General features: G+C 37.0%; 1 long non-coding RNA gene across 3 annotated transcripts in view; it reads right to left on the minus strand.

Moving 5' to 3' along the window:
• Positions 1 to 10,090, minus strand: part of LOC134159846 (uncharacterized) — a 189,918-nt gene extending 179,828 nt beyond the window's left edge. For all 3 annotated transcript variants that reach the window (XR_009963321.1, XR_009963322.1, XR_009963323.1), the window contains exon 1: positions 9,791 to 10,090. This is a non-coding gene — a long non-coding RNA (uncharacterized LOC134159846). The remainder of the gene's footprint in view (positions 1 to 9,790) is intronic.
• Between the last annotated feature and the right edge of the window lie 931 nt (positions 10,091 to 11,021).

Raw genomic sequence — 11,021 nt, forward strand, 5'->3', positions numbered from 1 at the left:
TGAGTGTCTTAACTGGCTTGATTTTCATAGGTTTAGACTTCTGAGCGCTCACAACTCCCTTTGAAGTTGATTGAAAATGTGAGTGTCAGCACACATTAAAATCAGACCACTAATTTAGATGCTTAAACATGAAATTTAAATTCACAACTTTAAGTTTGGAAAAATTCACCTAGGTGATTTTTCCAAAGGTAGCTTACAAACCAGTGTCAGAACTAGGAGATTCTTGGTTTCCAACACCTTGTCTTCACAGAAATTCCAGCACAGACACTATGGGCTAAATGAAACACAAAGTGATAGATCTATACAGCTGAAGGAAGTTGGTGTGGGCAGATACTATTGCGTGTTACCATAACCCAAAGATTTGGATGAGATACTGCAAGACAAATGTCCTTTTTTCCCAGAGCAACTTAACTGCAAAAATAGCTGATACAACACTGTTTCAGGGAGAAGACACTGAAAGTCTGGTTACTTTACATACACTGCTCCTCTTACCTACTTGCATGTGACCTACCACGTTACTGAGAAAACCCTCATAAACCTGGCTGTGTTATCATCTATGAAATTATGGTTTAGCTTTCTTTGCGCTCTAAGAAGTTATGCACCAGGTTGTCCTGTTCGGTGTCTTAAGATCAATTCCTCTGCTTCAAAGGAGTATGAGGAATTTTTCTTTCTATGTACATAGGACCTAATTCTGGTTGTTACGTGCACATAATATTGAGAGAAGAGAGGCTATGAGGAGCATCTTCTTCATCAGCTCTCAGTCACAAGAGATGGCCACAGTACAGAAGGGATGTTCCTTGATCCATATGATTTCCTAGCTTTGATGAAGTGGCCAAAGGTCCCTTTTATATTATGACTGCAGCAAGATGCAAGAAGACTTTGACACACTGACTCCCTAAAATCAAAATAAGGGTTAGAGCTGGTGAATTCTGTCTAGTACCAGCTCTCTATGGAGATATGTCTCAGGATATGTCTAACTTACTGAGTACTGCCCTCAACAGAAGTCAGTTTGTAGTGAGAATTGTCAGACACTGAGAACCCAACATACATGTCATGCATTTCATGACGTATTAATTTGGGCAAGTTCTATCTGGGTCGTGTGCTCTGAATGCTTGAGACTAGTCAAATCCCATCAAGGGCACTCCTGAAACACATCCTCTAGCTTGGCGATATCCAAAGGAACAAGGCTGTTTCTGGATGTGGACCAAAGCTCAGTGTTTTGGGAGGACAAGTTGATATGATTTAAGTGTGCAATCCTAATTTATGTGCACCCTCCATGGATGCACACTCTCCATGTTCTCCCATGTTGGTTCTGTAGCCTGGTACTTCCAAGGCCAGCATGCATCGGGAGTTTGCCTGCAGCAGAACTCTGTAGGGTGGGCACTAGTCAAACAACTCAAGCTAATAAACCTATGAAACAGAGAAGAGGTAGAAGCTGGGACTTACAGTAAGCTAAGGCCAGTTATTACAAAGGGTTGTTAGATCCTTTTAACAATCAAGAACAGATACTATAATCTCACTTACTAAAGCCTCATCTGTAAGTCCTGCTCATACCCAACTGACCTTGGAAATATGCAATAATAGACTAATGCTATAGCTATACCAAAACTGGATGAAATAATTTAAAAAAAAATCATAAATAAGGAAGGTCTACCATGGTTCAGTGTGTTTTCTTCCCATTACATTTTGGGAGAGAATGAGGCATATGAACATCAGAAAAGAATCAGTTTAAACTGTGATGCTTGCAGCTTTAATTATGAGCAACCCCAAGTCTCTGTTTACAGAAGAGAGATTACCTACATGTTATTTGAAAACCACTGGGTGTAAGTTTGTAGTGGTAACAGGCAAGTCTAATTTTCTTTCATACTTAGGATTTAATAGGTACAGAATACTGCCCAAGGGAAAAAAAATGAACAAGTAGTAACTTGATATTTATTCTACACAGACGTGAAGAAAGCTTAAAGAAATACACAATGTCCGAAACACTGACATGTATATTTTAATTGTAAAGTTGCTTTTCTAATAGATTTTTCTCTTATGGAACAGGATGAAATAGTTGCAACATCTTCCAGTGAACAAAATCCCACCTCAAAACCAATCCCAAACATCCCAAACCACCACAAAATTCTGTTTGGAAAATCTTATGGTGGAGTCATAAAAACTGCACTGAGTTTGTACAATCTGAAATTGAGAAATAGTAGTACTGTTTTGTATAAATTATGCTTTTTTTTTTTTTTCCTGGGCCAGATTATTTTGTAAATATGGATTCCTTCCGCTTCCAGGACAGATTATATTTATCATCTACCCTGGAGAATATTACTGAAGAATCCTCAGATGTTTTCAAGCACACAGATCCACAGCCCTGATACTCTGACTGCAGTAAGGAAGCACTAATATAATGTAATGAGAGGGGCAGTGGTGGAAATCCTAAAATCTCCTTTGCCCTTCTGGTAAAACCATGTCTGCAGAAACAGAAACATTTCTGCAATATAAGCCCTGTTACTATTTTTCTTTTTTTGCAGATGGAAGTAGAGGCATAGTCAAGGTAGGTGGTTTACCCAAGAAAATGTGGAAGGTTTGTGACAGAACCAATAGGTGAAGTGTGAGTTTATCTTTGCTCTTATTTCATGCTCACTTGCATCCTGGATCTCCTTCTGACACTAGACCTCAAAAGCTGACTCATCACAGGTTCTTTAATATGCTTAAACTAAAGCCTATATGAAAAATACTGGCCATTATTTTAAATAAACTTATTTTTACAGTGGATAATTTTCATTTCAACATTATTTATAGGCAATGTATTTGGTACCTCAATTCCTTTTCCTTTTTTAACACAAGAATTGTCATTTGCATTGCATTTTAAGACAAATTAAATTATAAAAAGACTCAGCTGTGTAACTATCAACACTATGGTATTTCTTCTTATTACGGAGACAAACAAGGAGTACATTGGAAAAAAAACCTGTGAATCTTGTTTCTGATCCTACTGAAGCAAGTAACCCATTATACCAAGGTTAATTTGTTGACTCATGATTTCCACTTATCCAATGATATACTGAATCATATGAACAAACCTCTACAATCTAATCAGTTTTTTTTATTGAATCCTGACCTTTTATACACCTTCTTCTTGATTATGAATGACAGTGACCTTTATCTAATTTAAAACACACATACTGATGCAAAAATATGCAAAGTACACATGTAAATTCTGAATTAAGATGAAGATGTGCATAATCTTCCGGGGAGAAATTGCTTTAGAGAGAGATGTTTATATTAGGGCCAATTGAGGGTATGTGGGGAGAAAAAGTGAATTAGCCAGAACTCAGATGCATTTGGAAGCACAGCTGTGGAGGTACTGAATTTTGCTTAGATTTTCTCAGCTTCTATTTAGAATCCTGAAATGTCAATATAAATATCAATTTTTGTTATGCTATTCAGCATTTTACAGCATTCATGAAATGCTCAAAATGCAATAAAATCAGACAAAATACCTCTTCACCTAAGATGTGGCAGACTATACCTCAGTATTCCATTTATGTTTCACTAAAAATACATAATATTTATTTTCTACAACACAAAAGCTTGGTCAAATTTTCAACATTATAAAAGCTGGCTGGTTCATCTGGTGATCTCTTTTTTTTTAATTCAGGATATAATTAGGAACTGCAGCAAATGCTGAAAAACAAATAAACAAACATAAGAGGAGTAACTCCCAGGGAAAAAGAAAGAACTCGCTAAGTTTTCTTTGGCTTTTTTTATATTCATCACTAATGGGTCTGAACTGAAATTGCTAAAGATGAACCCAGCAATGGGCACAGTCTCAACCATTGTGCAATCCTATAATCCAATCTCTCTCTTCACAAGTCATTCCTTCCTCTTAATTGCTGCAAACCTAAGTGATAGATCAGTGGTTCTGCTCTACCCACTCTCTTAAAAAAAAATATTAAATATACATATATTTACAGAAAATTTCCAAAACTCTATGTAAAGAGCATCAAACCAAAAATGTAACAAACACATTCGTCTAAGAGACTCCAACCAAACAGTACCTGGCATTAGCATGTACTTTCATGATTAACAACAGGGGGTTGTCAGACTGCTATTTCTGAAATAAACAGATTTATCCTGACAGATAATCAGCAGTTTTCACTACCTAATACATGTTATCATCTGCCGCTGACATCATTACATTAAAAGCGCACTTAGTATAATCTTTTGTAGAAAATTAAACCTGTTTCATGGTACACTTTTGTTGGATTTTTGGGGGGATAGAGGGAAGCCCAAGGGAGAGACTGGAACATTAGAGAAAAGATACATGCCAACCAAGACAGGGAAGGTCCCCAGAAATGCTATATTGTATTTGTTTTTTCATAATCTATTAATGTAACTTTAAATAAATTGAATCCAATGTTCTGGCTGTAGATCATGTCCTGTACTTTTAAGCAGCCTGTTATAATGTCCTTGTCTGTCCCTCATATTACCTCAATACTCTTCTGTGTCTGTCTGTCCTTCCTGCTCCATGTAAAAAACAGCCACATAAAGCACATCGGTGAAACTTTTCTGATTTTCCCACTTACATTTTTGAGGCTGCCAGGAGGACTTTGGGAGATCAGTGATATCAAGCATAGCCTGTATAACTTTTTGGCAAGCTCAACATTTCTTTAACTTTCAGGCATATCTCTGTGGATCCCTCCCCTGAAAAAGGAGGCGCCAGGTTACACATAACTCACTGGACAGGAAGTGCAGAAGTTACTTAAACAATGGAAAAGCTCATCACAGACCAGTTCCATGACCTGCAGGAAACGTTGAACAAGGTCACTTATGCATAGGGTCCCTGTGGATCCCTGCCTTCCAAGCGGTCTATTCCTTCAGCTCTGTTTCTGCAGTGATCAAGTTAGTACTCAACATGGACAATGACATTTTAGTAAGAGAAGCTTATTATACCTCCTGTATATAATCCAAGTAAACTATTCTTGCCTCAGTTGTAAAGCTGATGGGAATTATATATCCTCAGGTTCACTGGGGAAAATTCTGAAATTTCTTTCCTTTTTTAGATTTTAGGTTGCCAATTAACATTTTACTATTACTGTTCTATGAATTCATCTTATGTACCCAGTGCAAAGAGTAGGTAAAAGAAATTACGTGGGAGCTGTTGCTTGACTTTGACAAGTTTTTTATCCTCTTCATCAGAGTGCAGTTTCTAAGTCATAGACTTAGACTGTTCTGTAGGGGCAAGTCAGATATCAAAGTGCTGGCTCCAGTGGCCTGTTGTGACTAGCTTTATTTCTCCAGAGACAGAACTTTCATCCCTCTTTCAGTCCTTTGTCTCACATGGGATGCATTTTGTCTCCTGCTTTCTTCTTTCATAACTTCATAGGAAGAGAAGTAAAGAATAGTGGCTAGTTACTGAGGGATGTTTATCCATTCACACTCATGCATTTTCATGTCACATTCTCCCCGAGGTTAACCTCTCCTCCCCCCCCAAACTGGCAGAATTAATACAGTGGGAGGGATGAAGTCCCTTAAGTGACAAATGTAACCTTTAAAGAAGTGGCAGGATCACAAAGACTTTAAATATGTCTAAATTCCTACATACTCTTTGTCTCTTACAAAACTTAACCTTTGAGAAATATGTATGTGTTGGTTTAGCATCTCTTACCTTCCTTTATCCCTTTATTCCTCTCCCTAAAATTTCAGTTGTAGTTGTTAAAACTAATGTAAAATTTTACCACAGATCTTTTGCCTCAGGTACACTGGACAAAAACTCAGCATCTCATACTCTCATGTAGAATGGAGAAAGAAATGCTAATCTAACCAAATGATTTCAGTGGTTTATTTTACTTCTAAAAGTGCTGCATTTCTACTGACCCTCATTCTTTATATTTCTGTACACAGTGATGTTTGAGGTTGCTTGGATTTTTGTTTGCATTAGATATTTTTTATCCAAAGGTCAAGTGAGCATTGCTTTTGAGTCAGATGCCTACTGGCTGCATTTCTAATAGTTAATCTTTTCACACTGAGAGAAATAAAAAAGTGGAAGACAGTTCAAGCTATCCCAAATAAACAGACAGAAGTAAAGCAACTATTACTTTTCCTGTGTGGACTGCTCTTGCTCATTTCTCCTCAAGAGATAACACTCTGTGACATAATGTCAGATAACCATGTTCAATGTTTCACAGACTTGCCATTTAAAGATTCATTTCCACTCCACTTATTTTCTTTTTATCTGCCTCTTTTTTGGTGCATTTCATCAGTGAAAATTTTCATGTAGACTCCCCAGAAAAGGCACTGGGGAGAGAGAGAGAGGCAAAAGGGTCCAAGTTGACTTAAAACACCTCTAGAAATTATAAACGGAGTACGAATGAAATGTTCTCATGAGAATAGTTGTTTGCACAAAATTCTCAACTGTTACTAAAGCTTCAGTGCAGTTTCTGGGGAAGACAGATACATAAAGCCTCAGGTTAATTTCAGTCATTACCAAGCATTTTACATCTGCTGAAGAATTCCAAACATATAAAAGGATGTCAATCTAAACCTTTAGACTAAAATAAATAAATAAATAAAGAACAACTTCAAAGGCTGTCAGTAGGCAAGTTATGGATCTGATTCAGCTTTTAACCCCTAGAGGTATGAGCACGCTTTATCTGAAAAGAATTGCAAGGTCTGTACTCTGCAACATTACATTTTAATAATCTACAGTACACAGAAATGATAAGAAAAGAGAATATAATTTTGTACATAATTTTATGAGAAGCTGTGGGGAACATATTCTTTCTATGCAATTATAGAAAATACTAATGACAAATCATTGACCGAGAACTTTGTTGACAGTTAGATTTCCTATTTATAGCTGTACTTAAAGCCTTTAGTACTTTTTAGGATTCCCAAATTTTCTTCCTTCACTAGAATATTTTTAAGGTATAGTTCAGCAAATATACCTGCTTAGAGCTGAAAACAGCTAAGGCCTTTAAGAAGTTGAATGGAACTTATTAACAATCTCTACATTATCCTTTTAAGATGATAATTTATCTTTTTAAGTGTGTTCTGTAAAATCAGCAAAAAGTCTGATGGGAGTAAGAGCCCTGCATTATACACAGCTACAAGGTTTACTGCATCCTATAGATTCTGCTGCAAGGCACACTACAGTGGACTATCAGGTAACTTATCTTGAAGAGATGTTTGACTGAGTTACTATAGCAATGCCAAGTTTGCAGAGGCAGAGGAAGGAACCACACCAATAGAAAAAAGCAACTGGACACAGAACACTGACAATCTTGTTTAGAAAACTTTATAGCATGAACCAGCCTGAAAATAAACACAAAGGTTCACTCCTTTGAGAGTTTACTGAAAATACATTCAGAGGCCTCAATAATATAAACACTTGATTTTGTCTTACTTATTTCAGTATATCAAGGAATTAACTGAGTTACATCAGGTAAACCTGGTGAACCTACGACTAGATTATTTGGAAGTAACTGCATGAAATGCTTCTGATGACTCACAAAGGAACACTTTTGTCCCTCTAAGACATTGGTCATTGGGTAAAAGGTGGAAAGGAAGTAGGAAATAACTGTCTGCTGCAACAATATTTTAATCCACTTACAAAAAATCTTCCTTGGAAAGGCCTTTTTTCCGCTTTTTCGTATCTCCAGTGGTGAGTCATCTAATCTCATCTCTGTATATTGCTAAACTCCACAGGGATCACCTTTACTTCCCAACTTTATCCTGGCCAGAGATTCAGACAAAAGATCCTTAATGTCTTTCCTTAAGTTCAGCTCTCATCTCTCAAATCTATTCCCTTCTCTTTCACAAAATGAAAGAAGTCTTTTTTAGAAATGCTTCCCCTTCTTCCCTTAATTTTTTTCCTTTTCTTTCTTCTGGGGGAGGCAGGATGCTGTATCAAATCTCTCTTTTCTATAAATCAAAATTGCTTTGTGTGGAGCAAGTTGCTGTGTAGAATATATTTTTTTTTCCCTGTGTAAAAGGATTCTAAAATCATACTTTTAAAACTCATAGATCAAAAATACATGCTTGTTCTCCCTAAGTAACATTAATTTACTCAAAAAACTCTGCACTTGAAAGAGTTAATAAAAATTCTAATTACAGGATAAGAAAGAAAGGTCAGACTCCACTTACATCATTGTGAAGGGCTTTTATTACACACTGCTATAAAACATATTTCTTTTTTCAGTTGCCATCCTCACAGGGTAACCTGCATACCAATAGGATCTCCAAAATGCCATGAAGCAAAATATATTTATCTGCTAAATTCTATGTACAGTAACCTAACAAATGCCAGAGAAAGAAAGATTGCCCTCTGCACAGTAATACTTGTGTAGATGTCTTCTTTATGCTAACAATGACAAGGCTCTCTAGGTTTGTACTGTACTCCAGAATACATTTATTTCAAAAACCAGACTCTACATCAAAGAGAAAAGGTGCACATTTTAGGCACTGAGATACTTAATATAGTGAGCAAGTACTCTTTCATGAAGTATGCTAATTAAAAATATCTAATCCAGAAAGGAAAAACAGAAAACGTATATCCCAAGTGTTCTTGAGGAAATTAGACAGTGTATGTTTGGGAGTATCTATGCCTCTCTGTCCTGACTGGCCAACTAAATTCTGATTTTAAACTCTGTCTAAAGCTTCACAGAACTGTTATTTGATTAACTTGAGTGTGTTGGATAGTAAGTCTATACAAAAGAAGGGTGGCTCCAAATGTAATCATTGTAATTTCTTAACTCCAGCTATGCAAGACAACAAACAAGAACTTTACTGTGGGACAAGTGTAAGTCAGAATAATTCTATTTTTTTTTTGATACATTATACTTCAAATCCAGTATCTGTGATTTAACACATACAAAGTTGTTTTTTATACTTATTTTAATCATTTGCATCCCTAAATTCTTACAACTGCAAAGAAATATACATTAAAAAATGCAAGATTTACTGTTGGCTTTCATAAAACCAGTGTGTGCTGTCAGATGCATTAATTCAATATTTCATGTGATGTATGCTCAAAGTTAGCATGTAATTAATGAAGGAATGCCTGACTTTCCTTTTCTTAAGGAGTTTTTAAGAATCACATTCAAACAGTTGTGTCTGAGTTGCACTTTGTTTGCAGAGCAAGTACTGCCTGTCCAACATTTCCAAACAATAGATATTAGCAGAGAACTGTAAGGGTTCCATTTCACCACTTCTGCTGGCAATTCTATTAACTGTCTGTTTATCTTGTGGTCTAAATTTATGACAGGCCCATTTGCCGAGAGGCCTGGAGTTTCCTTGTTTACAATACTGCAAAGTAAAAGGTGACCTTTTTATTTTTGTTTAAAACCTTTCAACAGTTTGTTCTGCTCCAAAGATAGCACCTTAATAAGGTTTCAGGACAGAAAGCTCTCTTGATACTGTTTTCCTTTGGGGGGTACAGAGCACTGCATTAACTTACATAGACATTAGAAAACAATTTTAAAAGAAAATACAAACTTGACTAAAGAGTATATTCATAGATTAGAAAGCTGCTGTGCTAAGCTCATACCTGCCATTATGAAAATGAAAAGAAAGGAAAACCCGGGGGGGGGGGGGGGGATACATAGCTGGCTAAATAAACAGTTAAAACAGCCATTTAAACAGTTGCACCTATACACACAAGTAACAAAAGCATCGACCACCTGGCGCAATTCTATCAGGACCTAATTCTGACAACAATATGTATCATTATATTGGGATCTGATAATGAGCAAACACTGGAGGCATTACATGTCTTTAGAAGAATCAGACTTCCTACCTTAGTAAGACAGATAGAAGGTAAGTCCCCCTTTAAAGAAAGTTGTAAGTAAAACCAGGCAGCAGTTGCAGTAAATTGAGTCCTTTCAGTCACTGTATACATGCAGCAGTTCTGCAATAAGGGAAAAATATAATGGGAGGAGCAGCTGTGAACGAGTGACCTCCTGAAGCTGAGTTCTCTTTGTGAATCAAGCACTGAGAGCCAGTGCCTCTGATTTGCATGGATTATCTCCACTTGAACAGATACATTTAAATTAACTGGCACAGGGGCAGCGGGATGAAAAAAAAAAGGGGAAAAAAAAAAGAAGGAAGAGTGAGTGAGTGAAGGAGTGGGGAGCGGAGGAGAGCGAGGAAGGAGAGAGGAGAGGAGATCGGGGCGCTTGGCTGGGTACGCTGGTTCAGGCAGCGCTGTGTCTCAGAAGAGCTACAGCTCCCTCTTCATGTCACAGTTGTAAGACGAGGAAAGCTGTCATTATGGTCGAGTTTAAAACAGGTTTTTCCGCCCCCCGTCTCCCCCCCCCCGGCCCCCCCAGCTTCTGATGGTCCATTTGATCAGATTTCTATAAACACTTAATAACTCAGTCTGTCATGCAGCTAGGGTTTTATGCTGCAAGCCTCAAATGATTATAAATCTGGTAAACCCCACTAAATGATTTTAAACACAGAAATATTTTGAGCAGAGTAACTTACACAAATGGAGATGGGATATTTCCAAGTGTGCCATGACAGATTTATTGTTTGTGAGTGTGCAGGTGTCTTTAAAATAGTTAAGGGAAGGCAGCATTCAAAGCACTTCTGTGCAGGAGAGTAACAGGATGGTGGTGTGTGCTCCAGCCAGTATTTTCAACATTATCTAAAATCTATCAAAACAAAAGAGATACAAAAAATTTACATTCAACCGCTTCAGAATTTCTCCCTTATTACCATAAATACCACAAACATTACTTGTTGCACATTCCTGATTTGATTTAAATGCAGTACTTAAGCTGATTAGAGAAATACGAGAGTATGTTCAACCCTCTTCAACCTGCATCCAATCCAAGAGGAACCTTAACTAAACTTTGTTTCTTTTGTTTAGAGTACTTCAAATGAGTTATTTTTACACCAAAATATAGAATTCTGTGAACCTCTACATGTATCCATTCCACTCCGAAAATCATGAACAGAAAGTAGAATGGCTGGTCATGTGTCTTTTCATTACCAGCTGAAAACAGGAAAGGATGAAATTAACA

This window comes from Pezoporus occidentalis, unplaced genomic scaffold (genome assembly GCF_034315485.1).
Source record: "Pezoporus occidentalis ecotype Australia unplaced genomic scaffold, CSIRO_AGI_Poc_V1 ctg151, whole genome shotgun sequence".
Classification (NCBI taxonomy): Eukaryota; Metazoa; Chordata; class Aves; order Psittaciformes; family Psittacidae; genus Pezoporus; species Pezoporus occidentalis.